Source organism: Trachinotus anak, unplaced genomic scaffold, assembly GCF_046630095.1.
Source record: "Trachinotus anak isolate AG129_WGS33_773 ecotype Australia unplaced genomic scaffold, CSIRO_AGI_Tana_v1 ptg000031l, whole genome shotgun sequence".
NCBI classification, from domain to species: Eukaryota; Metazoa; Chordata; class Actinopteri; order Carangiformes; family Carangidae; genus Trachinotus; species Trachinotus anak.
The window spans coordinates 4894359-4916133 of NW_027273882.1; the positions used below are offsets into that span (position 1 = coordinate 4894359).

General features: G+C 40.2%; 1 protein-coding gene and 1 long non-coding RNA gene across 5 annotated transcripts in view; one reads left to right on the forward strand and one right to left on the reverse strand.

Annotated features, from left to right (window-relative positions):
- The window catches only part of aven (apoptosis, caspase activation inhibitor), a 216855-nt gene that overhangs the window by 96813 nt on the left and 98267 nt on the right, over window positions 1–21775 (reverse strand). The window lies entirely within an intron of this gene.
- Window positions 8104–18620, forward strand: LOC139612412 (uncharacterized). The gene is made up of 2 exons (XR_011686533.1): window positions 8104–15036; window positions 15445–18620. It is a non-coding gene; the product is annotated as an uncharacterized lncRNA (long non-coding RNA).

Genomic DNA, 21775 nt, shown 5'->3' on the forward strand with positions numbered 1-21775 from the left:
TTTGTCAAATAAAATACCCCGGCTGTTTTTCACATGGTGTAACTAATGCCCATGGCGATCCAAAACCACCTTCTCAATACGTTTTATTTGAACTGTTCTTTCTTGTAAACCTCGGCAGCAACATGCAAAAGTAGGCCACATACTGAAGATGACATTACCCCATGAACATAATTTCATCTCACAGGCATGTATTATACGTTTGCCTGGCAGTCAGTGTAATGCGACACACGCTACCACATGTCTGAGTTGCTCCCAACACGCACACACCTACGAACTCCTCAGCCTCAGTGAAATCCACGACAGCATCATCAAAGCCATGCTGTGCGTCCACCATTTAATTCTCTGATGTAAACAGACTGGAGGATCTGCTGCAGCAGTGCTCTCTCTGGGAGGACTGTTAAAGGCTTTACTGCTAGTAAAAACCAATATGGAGCTCATATAGACTCCTGGTTCCTGGAATTTACCTGCAGTAGATGGACCTCCGGGCGGCCTTAGATGAGGCTAGTGATAGCCACAGGGAGACTGTAAATGAGGATCAGACAGTGCAGTGTTTCTCATTCTGTTTTCAGCTACTGCTTGTAAATGAAAAATTCACTCTTAATTCAAACTGATAAGAAAAAAATTGAGGTACTCCTGCACTGATTTTGATTTCCGGTGTATTTTTCTTTCCCTGATGGTAAATCAAGATGATATGATGTCATGTTAAAATATTTCTAAATGAGGTATATTTACCTTTTTTCAGTCACTGTATCTAAAATATAATGGTGACATCAACATTAGGTCTTGATGTCCACACCTCAGACTGACATATCCAGACTTACCACGTCAAAAATCATACACATGACAGAGACGCAGCTCCACTTTCTTCTCACAGTAGCTTCAACACACCTGAAATGACCCAAACTTACACAGAGACTACTACTTCCATGTAATGTGATGCTTCTTCTCTTTTGTTTGTCAAAGTGCATTCCTAGGAACCATGGTGAGTCACTAACTGCAGTAGAAGGGGACTGCAGAGGCAAAGCAGCAATAAACGACAACACTGAATTACAACTATAAATCCTGAAATATACAGCACCATAGATATAGCAATATCCAGGGGAAGAATATTATTTCTCCACACATGTTATTATTCTGAAATAATAACATGTGTGGTGCTCAGTTGTATTATTTGACAAGTCCTTTAGCAGCTTATCAGGTAAGGTTGAAGGTGACCAGTGTGTAGAGATTTTAACCACCAGGGGTGCTGTGGAGCAATGTTCTGTAGAGCTGAAACGATGAGTCGATCAGTCAATTAGTTGACTGACAGAAAACTTAATTGAATGAAATGATAATCCATTACTTGTGTAAGTAATTTGTCAAGCAAAAAATGCCAAACATTCTCTTGTTTCAGCTTCTCAGTTCAGGAGTGGCTGATATGTGATAATAAACAGAATATCTGTTGATGCTGGACTGGACCGATGAATCGATGATGAATGCAGAGGGAAATAGTGCAGATATGTGATGAATAGGAGCCATAACACACAAGGAAAAAGAAGGAATTGAACAGTTTAAAGAATAAGTGGAGGAGGGTCATGAGAAGTGGACGAGGTGAAGACTTATGATCCCCGGTGAGGCAGAAAACGAAACAGCTTTATACCTCAGAGACTGGACGTGTCTGAAGCTGAGAGCCCTGCACTCTGGGACGCTGTCATTGTTTTAAATTGAGTCAAGTGAATCCAGAGACCTGAGTCCTAAGTGACTCCTTTAATTCATTTGGATGTGACGTGACTATGACTGATAAAGTGCCTCTTCCCAGAAAAGTATTAATATGGATTCCAGGAAAGCAAACACTGAATTCATTCATATTTCTGCTCTGATCTCAGGCCAACTTGCTGAATATAACAAGAAAAATAAAATCACTAAAGCAGTTACCTGGACCTGAAAGTCAGGTTTCCATAGATTTATTTTGGATTTGGCTGCATGTCGAATGTGTCTCTTAAACCATTTAACCATATGAATGGGAAGATCTTGATGCTGTTGTTTATATGAATCAAACAGTAAAAGGAGAGTTCCAGGCAGCCATCAGTGTAATCATTTCCCCAGAGTTAAGCCGGTGACACGCCTGAGGTAGCATTGTTTGCCTGGTGTCTATCTCACAGGGGAAAATATGGATCATGCTGCGTGCCAGTGTGGAAATGAGTGTTCGAGTATCAATGTTTGTGTCTGAATCAGCTGTGGGGAATGTGAACACCGCTGAAACAGAAACAGTCACATGGTGATGAAAGGCCGTGTGGGGTTTACCTGCAACCACGTGTTTTCTCATCTCTGTTAAACTTTATTTCGGTCGCACTTTGGCACTTACAGTCAACAGAAAACCAGTAACCTGAGAGCAGGCTGCCAAATAAGGCACATTTTATGGGTTGTTTCCAGAGAAGAAGACTGGTTCATGGGAATAAACACAATTAGTATTCATCATAAAATTCATCTCTACTGAATGTTTACATTATTGGCATCTTTAGTGTGATTCCTGCTGAGTTTGGGCATATTGTAAGGACTGTATCTATACTGCATGTCCAACTTGGCAGGTAAACCTCAAACAGTAAATATATTGGAGTTTGTGTTACACGAAAATTGGCTCTGGAGTGGTTTATGGACTGAGTCATTGCAGTAGGAGAAAATAGTAAACTGTAGTGAGGCTGCAGGGTCCAGAGTTTTAACTACTCTGTTAAAAAAAACGATTGAAAATCACTCCAGCTTCCACGTGGACAGTTTGGGAAAGTGAGATTTAATATATCACACCACAAAGAAAAGTAAATCCCAATGATATTCAATGACATTATTTTTATTTTTTTAACATTCAGTGTTTCTTTATATGACTTCTGCTTGAATTATGATTCAGTTGAGCAGAAACTGTTTTGAAATGATGGTTAATGCATCATTAATACATGACAGACAGGAATGCTATGCAAATGGGAGAAAAACGCAAGTCAGTTGAACTCTTTCGGTCAATATAGAAAACTATAGCATAAATGTGTCTGACTGAGTGAACACTGTTGGTATTTTCAGGGTTTTAGCTCTTTTAACTGCGTTTAAAACAAAACACAAAAGACTTCAGATACTTACAACACAATACAAGTCAATAAAGGGTCAGCTGCTGGCAGAGGTACAGTAAAGCCCACAACATCCAGCCAGGCAACTGAGCAGTCCTCAAACCTGTTTCAGACCCACCTCTATTTGGTGATTGATGCATCATCCCCACACTCTGACTAATGTTTAGTACACAAACAAAAATCTATTAACTATACCCCAATATTCATCCTGTGTCCTGTAAAAGTTGTTTTTTTTTTTTTTAAGAAAATGAGCAGAGCAGTCCATATTCAGCAGGTCTCGTTTTAACCGTGACTACCCTGAAAAATAGACTGGTTTTAAATGTTTCTAATTAGAAGAATGAATCTTTTAGATGATTCACAACTGAGGGAGATAAAGGAGTGGCTCGTAGGATCTGTGACATAATGACCATATGTTTTAATAACACGACAAATCTTGTGGCCTACTGTGTAATTATGTGTCTTTATGCTTGATGTAAACTGGTTTACTTGCTGACACCCTAAAGGAAAGATGGAAATAAATAAATAATAATAATAGTGCATATAATAAATAAAGTGAATACAAATTGTGTAAAGATAAAGCTTTCAGAGCTATAGGCTGGAGACCATTATACTGTAACTACCGACTAGTGACTCTGTGAAGCTGTGCTTGGGCTCTAAGGTCATAAGTAATGGAGGTGAGTTAGATTAAGACATGGCCACATTGCTAAAAACAGTCCCCCTCTGTCCTTGTCCTGCTAAATGCAGCACATGACTGTACTCCTCTGTAATAATGTAAAGCTAACAGCAGAGTCATCCTCTCTGCTGGAATGCTGTGTCAGCTGAGCGACCTCCATGGGAAAAATGGACAGCTCCTTTTTTGGCAGCTGCCCCTGTCCTTATATGGGCAGGACTGTTTTCCAAACATCCAGTTAGCAGTGCTGAGGAATGAGTGCAGTGTCAGTGTCATCCTGAGAGGAACACATCAATTATATAACAGCTGTGAGCGAGACAGAGGCTGCATAGTGTGTGTGTGTGTGTGTGTGTGTGCGTGTATGTGTGTCATGTCATCATTAGCAGACAGATATACAGTATCAGACTGATACTGCCATTGTAAATACTGTGCATGTGTGATATCGGTGCTCTCATGTTTTCCTCCTCAGATAGGATGAGCTTCCTCCTTGACAACGACCAGAATGAGACACAAAAGTGAGCGTAATACTAGCTTCTCCAAACTCAAGTCCTATAAAAACAGCAGCTGTTTTCATGCTTTTGCCTGTTTGGTAATTTCATGGTTTAACTCAAACCCCATTGTGCCACAGTGGGTGAGACGGCACATTTGAGGTTGCGTTAATGTAGATTTGGCAGCATTTTGCAGTATTTTGGGTTCGAACTGCACCTGTGTTTCTGCTGCCTAGACCACCTCCTGTAGTAAATGCAGGCCTCAGGCTGCGGGACAGGCCGATGACACGCCTGATACACCACCAGACAAAACAAAAACTTTCAGAAAACTTCAGGCAACATATTTCATTTCTCCTCAATGTAACAGTCTGCTTGTCTGTTTACAGCCGGCTGTAGCACGGTTACGACTCACTTTCACAAAATTCAAATTATAGTCACAGTAAAATGGCAGTCAGTGGGGTTTTGTTTTGTGGGTACCGAAGATAAAGATATCTTCTATCTTTTTTATTATTGGGCAAAACACACAGTGTGGGTTGTGAGACGGATTTGAATCAAATCCGTCAGATGTGTTTGGATTGCTTAAAAGTGGGTGTGGTTTAGCAAATATGCTGTGAAAAGGGGGCTACTAGACCAGGAGATGGAGGTTGAGGTTGACAGAAATAGATTAAACTTCAACCACCATTCTTTGGAAATATAAAAAACTAAATTTTTGCCAACTGATTGACTTAATTGGCATATACCAAAAAATAACTGAACATGGGGGCAAATGATTAGAACTTGGAAACTTGTATTTTTCTAGTTCACCATGTCTATAAGGTATCTTCTCTGAGCTTTAAGCCTTAGTTCCATCTACCAGATGGACAGGCAGGGTAATTTCAGTCTGTTCTGTGCAGCAGAGACTTAAAGCTGCAAGTGTGATGTTGGCTATCGCTGGAATAGGCATCTCAAGCACCCCTTGATTCAATGTTAATATGAAATATATCATATTAAACTCTTGTGTCATCCCAGTGTCCGACCCGTCAGACTTGCAGTATGCCAGGAATGCCCACAGTCAGGGAGGAGAAGGAGGTGATCATAGGAAAACCGTGAGGCTCGCTAAGCTAAACCAGAAACACAAAGTGACTATTGTTCCCTCTGGCAGCGATCCTAGCTGCTGCCTTCCACACTCCCTGTGTTGTTTTGGAACAGACTGTTTTTGTTTTGAAGTGAGAGCAACCTGCGTGATGATCCCAATTATTATTAATTATCCTGTCAACACTAATCACCAAAGTGGCAGAAGATACACAAAATTTCCATACAAAACCTGATAATTTGCATATATTGTTAGGCTGAAACCATCATGCATATGAGTCAGAACAAACACAAATAGTCTGTCCAAGGCTCTTAGCATGCTTCCTTCCTCTATTATCTACCACAGTTTATAGAGTTGACTTAATTAAAAATATTCAAAAGACACAAGATGTACTTTCTCAAGACTGATAAACAACTCAAATCATATTCATGACTTGGCTTGTTTGTGGAAAAACAAGGACCATAGAGTATTTATCCTTTTATCATTCCAACCCTGATAGTCCACATATTCTTTATTTCACATGGGGTCAACAGAAAACCCCAACACACTCTCTGCGTGTGGGAATTTGCCTCTAAAAAAGCCTGACAGAAAATAAAGGGACTTGAACTCTCAGAGTGTTGTTCTCAGGCGGATGGAAAGCCATGAATGCAGCCTAATTGGCGTTTGCTCAAGCCTGCCTACGTCAGGAACTTTTTCATCTGAAAGCGTTTAGACAGAACGTGGTGGAAACCTTGCTTCCCATCGCTGCTGATGATGTGCTGGCTCTCGTAGCTACCATGAGCTGATCTGGCTGAGGCTGATTAACAGCTGGCAGCGGGTACTCACAGGTCAGCGGACCTGGAATCTGACCTTTCCCATTGCCAGTGTAAAATATGATCCTACATTTTGTTTGCTACTACAAAGAATTAGACTTTCCTCTGCTTGTTTTTTGGACTCAGTGGTGGGATTACACAGAGGCAATGGTTTGTGGGTCACTTAAAGGACCACTTCGCCATTTTTTCTGTTATCTCCATAGATATACAGTGTGTCTTAAAACTAGCTCAGACTACAAGCGACTTTCCATATCTTAGAATTATTGTACTGCTCACACTACAAGACAGTTTTTGTCTTACACTGTTGTCATGTAACATTTCCAGGCAGCTGGATATCTCACAATAGACAATCCATCTTGCCAGACTCCAAGCTAATTGTTTGTGGCCGAACCACACTGGTTTGTACCAATCAGCATCCTCCGATGGAGGAACTACTGGCAACTTCAGGCATCGTAGGCGTAACGAAACCGAGACGCTACTGTTCTTTAACAGCAAAGGCGACTGTTAAAGAGGTTAGCATAGATGCTGCTATAGCATCAGTTATATAAGAACCAAAGAGGACTTCAATGAAAAATGAGCAACTCCACAAAAAAAAGCATTTTACAGAGGGCTGCAGCACAGCCCACTGTGGAAACTTCCTACTGCATACAAGGGAAAATGACTTGTAAATGAAATGACTTTTTAAATCTTTCTGTTCCTTATTCTTCCAATATGTCACCTCACAGTGTGATTCCCTTATGGCTGCTTACAATTAGCCCAAGCTCCCAAGCACCTGTGGAATCAGCTCCATTTGTCATGGTGCATGTTGGAACACAAATAACTCATATCTCATACAGTTCAAGGTGTAATGATTACAAAATGAGTGGTAACGCAGTGGAAGGGATCTGTAACTCATTGGCTAACTGCTTGTCTCGTTCTCTGGGGTGCAGCTTATTTTTTCCTGCAATAAAACAAATGCTGGGAAACCGTTGGATTGAGTTTTTGAATCAGCTCTCAAACATTTTTCTGCTTCAGTCAAACTGTGGCAAATATGTGTCATGTAGTCTGCACCAGGCTCCAGTATGACAGGTTGATACTGTGCATAAATGCTGTTATACATTCACCCAAAATCTATTGACTGGGTTGCATCCAAAGACCAAGCTGTAGGAAGAAAAATATATAAATGTTTTTGGAATGTTAAACTAAAATTAGATTTGCTTTTTTGTGAAATTATGTGAAATATTTTACATTACTTCTCCGTGAGTCCTTTTGTCATCAGGATTCAGAGAAATGCTGAATAGCGTAATAGTGCAGCGGTTCCCAAGTAGAACCACTGCAGATGTTCCCAGTAGTTCAGACCACCCTGAAGGCTTTACAAGATCATCTCCTAACTGAGGGGTTGTTAGATGATAACTGGACTGGGAAGGAGGAGAAAAACACGCTACTCCCTCTAGTAGCAGTCTGAATTGGCTGACTTGTGTCAGTGAAATGTAACAAACACTGGACTACTGGCTGTTATATGAATGACAGAGTTTGGATGGTACGGGAACATCTCAGTGTCACTTTGTTTTAGTGTAGCAGGGAAATCAGATGCGCTGTGAGCATGTCATAAATCCAATCGGCTGTAATGTATTTAACACAGTAGACACATTTTATAGGCCGGTCTATAAAGTCCACATTCAGACCCTGCGGTTCCTGTGGCTTCAGACTTTGGTGATACTTGTTCCTGTTAATGTGTTCTGCACATGCCCAGATGTATCTGACAATAGCCACTACAAAAAAGAATATGTCAATTTAACTGTGAGTTCTTTCTTGTATGATAAATGACATTTACAGTGGGGATTACATAAGGTCTTTCTGTTTCATATGAAAAAATAAAATAAACTATAATATTGAATTCAAAATATATATCAAGTGACATGCAATCTCATTTATCAAGCAAAAATGCCAAATATGTGCTATTCCTCCCTCTCTAATGTGAAGATTTACTGGATGTTGAGCTATTCGATGAACAAACCAAGCAATATGAAGTAGAGCTGAATCAATATGTTGATCAGCAGAGAATAAACCAGCAACTACTTTCACAATCAGTTCATCGTTTGAGTTTTTTAAGCAAACACAGCAAGAATTGCTTTCAGCTTCTCAAATGTACTGTAAACATCTGGGTTTTGTGGCCTTGTAAGATACTGAACTGAATATCTTTGGGTTATGGATTGTTGGTTGGACAAAACAAGACATTCGAAGACGTCCCCTTGGACTCTGAGAAACTGGGATGGACAATTTACTGACCAATAACTGTCCAATCAGAAAAATAACTCATAGGTCAATACATATTGAGAATACTCAATTATAGCCTTGATGACAGAGAACAACAAACACCAGTTTATCTGGGTTTCCACTTCAGGGAGTCCAAGAAAAGTCTGTGTGAAGAAAAACACACTGCTCCAATCTGTGATATAAAAGCCTCGGCCTTGGAAAACCTCACAGGAGGATCAAATGGTCTGAACACTGATTAACAGACTAATCAGTGACATCACTCTGTCTGGGGGATGTTGGCTGCTTTGAGCTGAACCAGCCATGCATACCAGGAAATTCACAGGGGACTCCACATCTGTGTTCAGAGCTACTGTTCTCACACCAACATACAGATACACAGAGAAAAAATTGTATTTAGAAAGAAAAATTAGGGTCAAAGTGTGAACCTCATTCAGTATCTGTTTCTGATTCAGGAATGTGTCAGCACATGGGTGTATATTGAGAAATGTTATGATTACCATCATCATCAACTGAGATCATCTGACAAACATCTGAAAAAGAAAAATGTTAAGTGGGATTATACAGTACAGACGTGGATAGAGGGGGCCCAATGGGTCAAGGGGCCCCTGGACCAAAGCCTCTGGATGACGTGACATTTGAAAATGCTTGTTGGAAAGTCAACCAAATGCCTACGAAGTGATGCAAAATGACTGCGAAGATACACAAAATGATTACAAAAAAAACGAAACAACCATAAAGAGACACAAAACAAGCATGAAAAAAATGCAAAGCAACAACAATGAAATGCTACAGTGAGTCGTTTTTGTGTCTGAGAGCCTGAGAGTTCGGGTTCACCAGCAAAATGACTGCAAATATCACTTTGTGTCTCTTTCAATCTGAGTGTCTTATTCCTGTGTAGGAGGATTGAGGGGCCTTTGACTTGTCTGTGACCAGGGGCCCATTGTCTTATGATTCATCAATTAGTACAGCATCAGTGTTTTATTGGGGAGCTAATGCAAAAGCTTGGCTTCTCAGACTGGATCTCCTAAAACCTTCTGGAGAAAGTGAATGGAAGAAAAACACACAGAGTAAAAAAGAGGAAATTATTTCCATTTCTGCCCGACTCAAATAAAATGACATTTAAATGTAATGCAATAAGATCAGAGCTCTTGGAAAAAGATCCATTTGGCTTATTTCTTTGAGCCACTACAATTTATATAACTCAACCACAGTTAAAAAACACAATTGTACTAGCATTCAGTACCACATAGAAAATTAAAAAATGCCATGTTTTCTCCAGATCCAATAATCACTACTGCAGAGCTATTGCAACACATTTCCACACAAAACCTCCACATGCGGCTGCCATCATGTGAAACAAATGCCAAGGTCGTCATAGAACGAACGCTACAGATGAGCATGTGATGATAAACGCAGGAAAAAGTCATTTCACAAACGGCAGACGTGTGAATGTAATCTACCGAAGCGAGCTAACTAGTTCAGAGAAGTGACACCACTGGTCTGTTTTTACACTTCGGAGGAAAAAACTCCAACAGAACAAAGTCTTTGTGAATCCATCCTAATCACACACAATGTTAGACCTTTGAATGATGAATTATAATTGCTAATTAACTGAACCCAGAGAGCTTTTTTTTTTTTTTTTTACATGCACAGTCAGTACCACTAAAAACATGGTTCTCCTTGTGCATGTGTTTTTTTTTTTTCACAGTTTATCAAATCAAGTCTGTTTATTTAATCAAGGCTCTCTTTCTCAGGAATGCTTTGTGCAAACTTACACTCAGTGTTAGGGTTTAAGAGTTGTACTCAGGGATGCTAATGAGGGATGTGCAAGTGAATAGGCGGCTTAAACTTGCTCTGTTGAATAAATCATTATTTAAGTCCACTTAAACCTACATTCATTGATTATGAGCAACAAGCTGTGAACACAGTTGCTTAATTTGCATGTTTTTATCCATTAAGTCCAATATTCATGTCAAGCTCTGGTTTTGTCTTTGAAATATCAACATCTTTAGCTGCTAAATTCTACGCTATGTTCACCAGCTTGTTGCTAACTTTGTCTGTCGGCTGTTTGTTGAACCAAGACGGTGAAATTACAGGCAGTAAAACCAAAACAATGAGCTGAAAGACACTGAAACATTCAGTAGATCCGAGGGGAAACATAGAGACAGGTGGGTTCATCACTATGAGGCGCTTGCTTTCACATAAACACATCGTCCTATACATTGTTAAGATAAAAATACGGATTGTAGGAGGTTTAAGGTTGTAACTTTTAGAGCTGTGGTTTCATGTTTCAAACTTGGTGCTCTGTGTTCACTGCTTCAATCAGTTGATCACTTCAAACAAACAACGTGTTCGTACCGTTGTCTCTTTCCTTGTTGTGGAGTTTCTGCATTGGATGTTTTTACTCTTTCTACAATGACCTATTTTCTTTGTTTAGTCATGGGGGCGTCAGTGTTTAATGATAATTATTCAGTTCCTCTCTGTATTCCAAACAAACCAGAATTGTAAATTGCACCCTCATTTCCTGTGCAACACCAGGAAATGAGAATGCAACAAGATTACTTGAAACAGTACAACTGCCCACTGCATTTTTTTTTTACTTCCTCTGCATGAAATTTAAATGAATATGCAATTGTTTAACTGTCATGAGTGGTCATAGTTTTAAAATGATTTATTAAAACACAAGACTTGAAGAGGCCTTGTTTTGTTTTTAGGTGCACTTGTTTGGCTGCGTCACTGACATTATTATCTACAGTGTCCTGTACTTCACTTGGTGTGTACAGACTGATTATCTGCTCAGCGTTAGCAGCTCTTGTCAGCTTGTGAAGCTTGTCAGTTCCTCTGTCAATCATCGCCATGTTGCAAGGAACCAACGTTTCCTGTTTATGCTCTTTTACATCGAAACATGCCACAAACACATGCATGCATGTCAAATCTCAATTCAAGTCTGTCACAAGTTAAATCAGGACTGATGACTGAGGCTTTCATACAAGAATTACATGGTAAAATAAATGTTTTGGCTGTTTCTTCCAGTGAAGCTGTGCTCTGTGTTAATTACATTCTGGCTGCAGTAAAACACTGATTGTTGTGACAGTATTAGAAAGACAAATAGAAGTGACCACGCCAAAGCTGAAAATTTCCATTTGGTCAACAGGCTCTCTGGTCTGTTTTCTAGTGAATGTGCTCAATGCATGCTGACAACATGAGTGAAATTCACCAAACCTTTCTGTTTTTCTTCATTGTTTCTCAGATATTTGAAACTAAATTCATTGTTAATTTTCCTCCCTGCATAAAAACATGAGGTGACACTTAAATTATCAGGTATTTTGCTGTAAATTGCTGTAAAGATATTTCCAAGACAGGCCTGTGCAATTTGGTACCGTTTATAAAGGAAATGGAGAAAATGTTAGTTGCAACAGTTATAAAGTACCTGCTCATTATATTCATGTGATATATTTGAGATATTATGCTGAAACATGCTCTGCCTAAGGAATCCGACATGCACTCATCTGTCAGAGATACAAGTATAAAAATCTTCCTTATTTTTATTCCCTTTTGTTGCTGTTTTGTATGCTATTATCATACACCCTTTATCTTTTTCTGATTTTGTGCATAATACCAGCACTTTTAATGTTTCAATTGAGTTATTGTTGTTTTATTGAGTTTATGAGTGCAAAAAAGAATTTCCTCTCCTGGAGCAATAAACATCTGAACTAAACTGAATAGCCCAGATTGTCTTGTCATCAGCAACGGTTAAAGATCGCCCTCCAGAAATATTTGTGGACATTAAATAAATAATTTGCGATATTGGTTTCCCACAAAAAAGTTCAACTACCTTGTAAAAAAAACGTTCCCGCCTCCAGCAGGTGGATGTGAAAACAGCCTGCTGGTGTCAGACTCATCAGACCTACATTATGCTGCACAGTGACATGCAGCATGATGTCCAAGTCAGGCAGCAATAAACTAAACCCATTCTGCAGCAGAGGGGGACTTTAACTGTAGAGTTCAACAAACTGCTAAACGCCTACAAAATCCCTATTCTCAAAGCATCTGAAAAACAACTCGAGTCTCAGAGACACACTTGGTCTGTGGAGAAGATTCCACACAGGTCACTATAGTGACTTGTGTTTACTCAGATGACGGCGTCCTCCACAATCTAATCATCCCCACAGAGAGACACAGCTCCTGCATTTGCTCAGTAAGCGGGAGAGAAGTCCGCTCCTCCTTTCTCCTTGTGTCTTTGATCTTTGTCTTCCCTGGGTGTGGAAAACTGTTTTGGTAGCAGCAGTCAGACGGCCTCCTCCATCCTCGCGAGTCAGACGACTGATCCTCCTTGAATTCATCACGCGCACTGAGGAAATTCTCCTGACAGTAAGTGGAGCCACGTTTGGGCCAGAGACGAATAAAACAGCATTTGTTTCCTTTCTCTTTGACAGTCGCTGACAATCTCAAGAGTTTGTCCGCGTGGACCTTTCCGTCGCCTTGTCAGTGAGGGGCAGCCAAGTGCAGTGAGTGGAAACCGGACCGAACGGGAGAGAGCATTTGAGGGTGCTGCCAACTTCAGCGTGGCCTCGCCGGACGACGTTTGCAAAAAGAAAACAGTCCTCCACATTCTCACGCAGCTGAGACCAGGCCCTGGAAGAGCTTTTGGGGAAGCTAGTGGAAATCCAATTTGAGGACATATAGAGTGTGAAACAGGGACAGGAATGTTTTGATATAATGTATGCTACGACAGTGCAGGCGGAGAACATACCGACTAGTGACAAATTGAAGGAAAAACCAACAGAAAGTGTCTTACTGAGGTGCTGGGCCTCCATGTGCCGCCAGAACAGTGTCACTGCGTCTTGGCTTTGATTCTCCAAGTCTCTGAACTCTACTGGAGGATCAACACCATTCTTCCAAAACACATTCCCTCATTTGGTGTTTTGATGATGGTGGTGGAGAGTGCTGGGTTGAGATCAGGTGGCAAGGCCACAGCATGTGATTCGCATCATTTTCATACTCAATTCAGTGACCCCTCGTGTTGTCTAGATGGGGGCAGTGTGTTCCAGTGTCTCCACTTATTTTCAGGGTTTTCCTTTAATTTGTCATCTGTCTGTTGACTAGATGAATTTATACAGGTAAACACACAAAAACCAGAACACACATTCACACATGCAGGGACTGAAAGAGAATTTAAACTTTCACTGACGTAAACTTCTATTATTTTTGTCCACTCCATTCATATCACTGAGGCTACAGAAACAAAGGTTGGATTTATTACAGTTATCATTCACTCAATAAATGGTGTCTGAACATAATCCAGGCAGCGATTTTAATATATCTGTTGTTTACACACTGACAGCTCCTTCTGCTGGTTGGAGAAATGATCCATCAACCAGTGCTTTGTGGGTAAGATTAGGAGTGTTGCTAGATCCATGAAAAAAAGCAACACAAAACAGGCAACAAGTTTGGATGACACTGACAGAGCTGTACACACTGCTGTAAGTCGACTTTTAATATCAACTATTAAATCATCATATTTCTTTGATCTTCCTGAAATATGATAACTGTACATCACCAGGATGGATTCAGAAAACTTCTGATTTACTGGTCAAAAACAAATCAAAGATAAGATTGGCTAACATGCGAGTAATGTCAGGCTGAATGAATGAAGTGCAATCAAATGGCAGCTTAGCCTGATTATCAGGCTAATGCAAACCTGAGCAGAGGAGCATTAGAAAGTCCATGCAGTAAAATCCACGGATCCACGGTTCAGTGCTTTTCACCACAGTTTTGTTAAATACATTCAAGTCACAAGATCGACTCTGACATGGATCGATTATGGTGCAGCAGTGGTTTTAGAGGTTTCTCTGGATATTTTAACACAGTTTGATATATATTTTTTTCCATTGGAGCTGCTGTGAATCCAGCAGTCTGGGTTCCAATTCAACCCATGGTCCTTTGCTGCATTTCATCCCCTATCTCTCCCTGACTGTCCTGTCTCCCTCGCACTGCACCTTTCAGAATAAAAAAATATTATTATTATGATTGTTATGATTAAGTTATGATTAAGTTTTCCAAATCCACCACCTCTACAACTCTTTTGGTCAAAATCTTGTCTCAACATGGTTACTGGTGCTGAGCTTATTACCTTGAAACAACATCTTCCAATATTTTGGAATGGATTTGTCACCCCCTCATGCTTGCCTCATGTTGTATGGCTGCTAGCTTCAGCTTTACAGCGATGACTACGCCACCACTGACCATGCCACCCAGACCCAGTGATTAACTGAAAAGCAACACAGAGCAAAACACACACAGAGACACACTGGTGATCTATAATGTGCTCCAAAAGGTGTATACTACAGGTTCCAGTGCTCTTTGTGAGCTCATGCACGCTGTTTGTCTGGACATACACTCTTATCTCCTGCCTGTGTTGCTTGGCAGTGCTCTCGTACGCACACATGCTCCAGAGCTCAGTCCGCTCTGCCTGGCCACCCACTGCACCGCCAAACAAACCAAACTCTGTCAGATGTTGGTAGCAGCTTGGCAAGTTTTCCGGCTTTGGGCTTCATGCAGCAAACCCACAGCCAATTATCTCAGCATGGGGAAGTAGATGTGCTTGGCTGTTTTTTTAAAGTAATGAAGACTGTTCTCACTGACGGTAAGGACACGATGTACCTGAAAAATTAGTTTAGTCTTGGATCAAAAGTTAAAGAAACTAAGGGGCTGCAATGATGTGCTGGGAGTCTGGTTTATTTTCAATATCTGACAAAGGCACTGGTACAAAAAGCTGTTTGAAGTCAACTAACTTAACAAGAGTCTGAAGGGAACACCACAACATGCCAGGTGCTGCCGTAAGCAGATTAATCTGCTTCCATGTTTACCACCGGCTGTAATATTTTAGTGGAATGCTAGTTCAATTTAGTAGTATCTCTAGCGTCTGATACCTCACACCATTTGACAACTGGAACATCACTAAGCCATAAATTGCTTGATTTACATTTGATGTCAAGCCAAAGACGTCTATTACAAAACAGGATTTATGGTGTTCCATCGTGTGCACTTTCAGACGCTCAGTAGACTGCTACACAGCAGCTGCCTGTAATCCAAGGCATCCTCATCTGGCACATACACTGCGAGCCATTTTACCTGAGGCTGTTTTTCATGAGAGGGAATCTACCAGATGGAGGTGAAGACGCAAAGATTCAGGACAGAGGACAGGGCTGTGGAGGAATGGAGGTTCTGTGTTACACGGCCCCATCAGTGGAGTCTTCACCCGTGGCAGAGAGCGAAATGACTGATTGTACTTCCCTCTCTCTCTTACTGGTTTAAATTGACAGTTCATGGGATTTATGGTGTCTTGATCCTTCACCTTCTTCATCTTTAAAGTTTCATTTTATACTAATAGTATCTGTCATCTACCACACCTAACTGTAACACTCTGTTTATGCCTGATATCAAAATGCAATCTTATAATGGATAAGGAAAAACACATGTTATTGAAAGGTCTAAATGTCTTGTGACCAGCGAGTGATCAGATCTGTCTGACACTTCTGGAGGTAGTCTGGTTGGCATCGTGTCGGGATCTTAAACATGTATTAATGCAATCTTTGACACCTACAGCTGATTTGCCGCCACCTCAAATTGCTCCAGTGCATTAAAAATACTAGGGATTAACACAAAGGTACGATCAGATCGTTTATTATCTGGACAATGTATCTGGATACAGGTCACATTTTAGTACCAGGTGTAAACGGGGTGTGAAAGACCAGCCACAACAGTAGACTAACTATGCGTTTGTCATCAAGCAAGACAGTGTGTGTTAAAACACACTATTTTCGCATTGCCAGTGCCTATTTTTAATTTTTTTTGAGTTTTTCTTCATGGTTTATGAAAATTCTCCTTCTTAAGCAAAATACAACATTTTGAAACCCACTGTATGCAGGTGCATGCAAATCTAGAAGGTAGGTGCGAGCAGACAAGCCGCCATTACTGCAGTGACACCTCTCTTACAAAACACTGTATGTATGATGTATGAACAGGATCTAACTTTTTGAGATCCTTCACCAAAACTCTGTCCAGGAGATCCTGAGGAAGCTGTTCTATGTTGAAATGGGACAAAACCAAAATATACTTACAGTGACGATTAACCTCAATCTCAAAATATTTAACTAGTGGTTTGGTCTTAAAGCAAAGGCTCCAGTCATGCAAACATCGCCAAAAGGCAGCAGAACAGTGGCATGCACAAGCGCCAGATGTGCAGGCACATCGCGTGGGACCTGCTCAAAAAACAAACACTTTTGGAAAACAATGGCTCAATAACACATGACATGTGAGTCTCAAACTAAAATAAGATTGTTCCTTTTTCCTAAGACTGTTTGTGACATCTGTGCAGGAACATTTGTGCACGACAGCTGTATCTGAGAGACGAAGTAAATCGAACCCAGGATGAACAAAATTTATCTTGATACTGAATAATTGAGGTGAAGGTAGTGCTTTTAACAGGGGGTCATGTCATCCCCGGGGTATTTACAGCGCTGGCATGGTAACAGTAAATAAACAAACCTATTTTAGTGCAGCATAATTTGACAAAACATCTTTAAAGCCTCAGTCAAGGCACAATTTTGGCAATTTGTTTTTGCCTGCTGAGAGTTAAACAAGCAATTTTATTCTTTAAACAATAATGTCATGCCTCTCTCTCCAGGGTTTCTCTCCAGAGTCCGGAGAAAAGTGACTTTAAGTGAACATCATAAACAGCGTGAGCCGTGCAGAGAGTGGGAAAAGGAGGTGCTAGAAACCATCAAATTAGCAGCAAATGGTCCAGAACTTCACCGAGGAAAATCACATTAAAGCTGTCCAACCTACGGAGGCAGAGGGAAGTGGATTTTGTTTAAAAAGCTGATGATCTGCAAATTTGCCAGAAGTAAGTTTCCACGTGGAAAGAAATTATGTAACATGTCCACCTCTGTCTCTCTCTTTTTTTTTTCTATGAAGCAAAGTGAAAACTGAGAGGGGCCCAGTGTTGCTTCAGGGGCCTGCACATCCCCTAGTCTGGTCAGAGGCAGGGATGAGTGATAGCAGTGGGTGATCTGACCGGGCCCCGACCAAGCTCAGGAGTTGAGCAAAAGCAAGAGAAAAAAATCCATCAAATCTGTCCCTTTGATTTCCCTCTGGAAAAAGACATCAGCCTCCCTGTCAGCACAACATGAAATAATAGAAAATGTCTAAACTCCCAGTGTGTCAGACCTACGCACTATGGACGCAGCTACAGAGGAGTTCAGTGGCTGTCGAGTCCAAATTTCAAATCTGCCTAAATATATTTCTTTGTTAAAGTTTGCATGGAAACCGGATGGATGAGAGCTGGAGAAAAGAAGTTTTCAGTTTTTGGATTAATTGTGATTTTTATCTGAATGATCCAACATCCATTCTTAAAATCCCAAGATCGATCTTTGTATTTTTTCACAGTCAACAAGTACATCTGCACAAAATATTATGTGTAGGCGTTGTTTTTTTGTTTTAAGTGATTCAGCCTGGGCTGCATGATGTGTAAAATGTCTGCTTAGTGGGAAATGAGTCATTACCACATGCACAAAAAGGTCATTATAAGTTAAAAAGTACAGCAGATAACAGCTGGATATAGGAGCTGCCTGAAGTCACAATAGTCCTATAAACTGGGATGTATTTGCAGTTTACTGAAGTGTCATGACTCAGGGTGGTTCGCAGACTCTGACTTTTTCTATTAAAGCAACAGTTTGGTCACTTGTTGAATGTAGAAATTCCCAGGCAAGTCTGGGAAGCACTTTATTCAACACTGGTATTTATCTGATGTAACTGAATCACCAAGAATCAAATTGAATTGACGTGAAATCAAATTGACAGAAACTTGGGAGACTTGTGAGAGACACTGAAAAGGAGAAAAAAGAGAAAGAGAAAGAGACAGAGAGGTGAAGATATATTGACTTTTAGTCCTCTGTATAACCTAAAGGGCCAAAAATGTTCTATCCTACATTTCCCATAAATCAAATCAATAGCATCTTTTGTAGGACACAAGTTCAACATCCCAGACCTCTGGGATAAATGTCAAGTGTCAAGTCCAAAGAGAGATAACCCCGATGACATCACTGTGACATAATCAGAGTTATCTTCTCAGACTCCAAAACAAAAACAACAGACTTCATACAGCTGTTTTCACAGGCTGAATCGTGCTCCTCTGTGAAGTGGTATCCATTACAGTTTTAACAACAACTTGTGTCTTGTTTTTCTGTGGTTTTTGTGTCATTTTTATTGGTTGTGATAAGACTGCACTGTGATTGTACTATGATTATAGTTAATTTCTGAGATCTGGGAACATAGTGTTTCACTAACAGGAATGTGGGCTCTATGAAAATAAGACCCAGGTTGTAATGAACCAGAATCAAGTGCAGCCTAAAACTGTTTATTCAATCTATTTATTCTGAGTATTTAGACAGAATGTAATAAAGACATCTAAATGTAATCAGAATATTGATTATGTTCTGCAGTAATGTAGAGTTTTCCATATAACTTTCCCACTCTTTGTGACGGTAGAAATAACAAACCTCTTCATCAGGCCTGATTAAGAGTCCTTCAGCAGGACATATCTACATCTGTAGCAGCTCCAGAGTTGCTGACCTGCTCTATCAGATTGTGACCTCTGACCTCCTCCTTGCTAAAGGGGCATCAATAAAGTATCAGTGACTACTACTATCTGCTGCGCTGCTAGCTGGCAGCGCTACACTGTGTGATATGGCTTTCACAGATGTGAGCTGTTAGCTCAGGCTGTCCTGAGAGTAATTGAACACAAAATGATGATCATGTTTCCACATGCATGGCCCACCACAGCCTCTGCGAGGTCTGTTGTGTGACAGGCAAAGGGACTCTTTGGTTTGCTGCGGCCCCCGTCGGAGAGCATGGTGACCCTGACATTTTGGATCCACGTGGTTGTGGAAAGAATTACGTCCGTTTGGTCCATTTTGAAATTCTCACACACACACACACACACACACACACACACACACACACACACACACACAAAAACATATATTTTTTTTAATAGGTTATGGAATAAGGTTACTTATTATAGGATAATGAGACATAGTAAATGTCCATCCATATTTGGTATGGTTGGCATTTCAAGTCATTTATGAATGCATTATGAGTAATACTTGGCATCAGGCTAAATGCAATTATATGTTAATAAACCTTTACAACCCTCGGCAGACATCTTCATTTAGTGCCATGGGTCAATAAGAAAACATACGTACTCACCCTTTAAGGGCAGATTTTGCAGAGCTAAAAAAATACACACAATATGAAAGAACAGATTTTCAAGGACTAGTAGGACTTATGCAAAAATAAAGAAATAAAAAATGAAACAATAAATAGAATGAAAGATTCTACCAAATAATTTAACATAAGTTTCTTTATATTACTATCCAGCTATAGCATTCCTGTTCAAACAGCCTTTATATAACCAGGTACAATTTCATTGGGATTCCAAATCTCATTTACAAGGGAGTCCTGGCCAAGAGGGCAGCTGCACCAAGTTTACTTCTTCCTTCCTTCTGTTCTGTGCGAGGAGAACAGGGAGTACCACAACAACGCAGTCTGTTATTGAAGCCGAGACTGACTTTTCATCAGCACAGGTATGAGCCACTTTTGAGTCCACTGCTGAGGCAGAATAGAAAGGCAGAGATTTAGGGTGCAGCAGAAGTGAGTCACAGACACGGGGAGTAGACTGACTGTTTGTGTTCTAGTCATGATGCTGTAATGTGATCCACCATGGCCTGTCCTAGTCTGGTTTTACTCTGGAACCAACATCACCATCACTTCAGACAGCTGAAACTTAAACTTTTCAAACATGAATATAAAAAATAGTTCTCACTATTTCACCCTTCAAACTGCTTTGCACATGCCTGTCTGCAAACAGGGATGATGAGAAGATTCACTGTTGATAACCATGTGCTAAATTTGCACCGGTTTCGCTAAAAGACAACAGATAATAGATGGATCTTAACTTTTCAAGCTAAAAAATTCCAAAAAGAATCTGGTTCCAACTTCTTAAATGTGATGATTTGACAAAAGAAGCAACTTAAAGATGTCAACTTGTGATCTGGAGTAGGAATTGTGGTGGACATTTTTCAGATAGTTCTGATATTTTATAATCATTTCATCATCATTATTAAGCAAAAATGCAGAATATTTGATGGATTTCAAATTTGAGATTTTATTTTCTTTGTCTTCCATTATAGTAAATTGAAGATATTCAAGCATTTGACTGTTTGATTTTGGTGATGGTGTCACCTTCAGCTCTAGTAACTGTGATGTGATTTTCCTCTGTTTTTTATGTTTATAGGCAAAATGGTTAATTGATTAATTGAACAAAATAAAATGAATGAAAATAATCATTAGGAAAGATAATTGTTGAATACATAGGCACTTACAGTTGCTATGGGGGAGTGCCTCTGATCCGGAGTTTTAATGAACCAAACCACCAGCACAGACTGTTAAGCCACAGATCAACGTGAAGGCTGAATCAAAAAGGCTTTCATAGGGTCTTATAGTGTTAAGTGTTCCAGTGTTTTGTTTTGTTTTTTTGCTGGGTCACTTAACAGTTTTAATCTTGTTATGTAATTAAAAATTAAAGAGTCTTTTCAATTTTTAAAATGCCTTGATGTACTGCATTGTGAGAAACTGAACATTAATGATGAAAATGGAAGTGAAGATCTCCACAGAGGATGTCTCAAGTATTTTATAACTGCAGGCGGATCAGTTGAAGTGCTGACTGTGTCTGGAGACTCGATTTTTTCTCTGAGGCAACCTCCCAGGATCAAAGGCATACTCGTCCAATCTGGGCAGTAATACAGTGATTTTCTCCAGCTCCCATTATGTAACAACACTTCAGAGTGCTTAAGGGAATTTCACCCTCTTTTGAGCCACAGCATCTTCTACTTACTTGGGAATCTTTTCTATACTATTTTAATCCTAATGGACAGAACCAGGCCAAGATGGATCTGGACATCCTAAAGAACAAATATTACAATCTTGGAAGAGATGTTAAGGTGAAAGGATGTGAGATTTCTCCAATTTTCATGAAACCCAGACGTGGAAATTGTACTTTCACAATAATATTGGCCTTGCGAATGCACAGTTTTAGGACACTTGGCTAAATTTCTATCACATCATCCTGCTTTTTAATGTCATTGCAGTTCTGGGAGCAAATATCTGGGGCAAAGCTGCTCTGGTAAATCAGCAGCGGTATGCCTTGACGAAGCAGTTACCCCTCAGACACAATAATAACCTCAGAGCTATTAGGCTCTATCTGATAGTGAGAAAGTACGTCTTATCAGCCTCTAAGTACGCTGCACTCTGGCAATGATCAA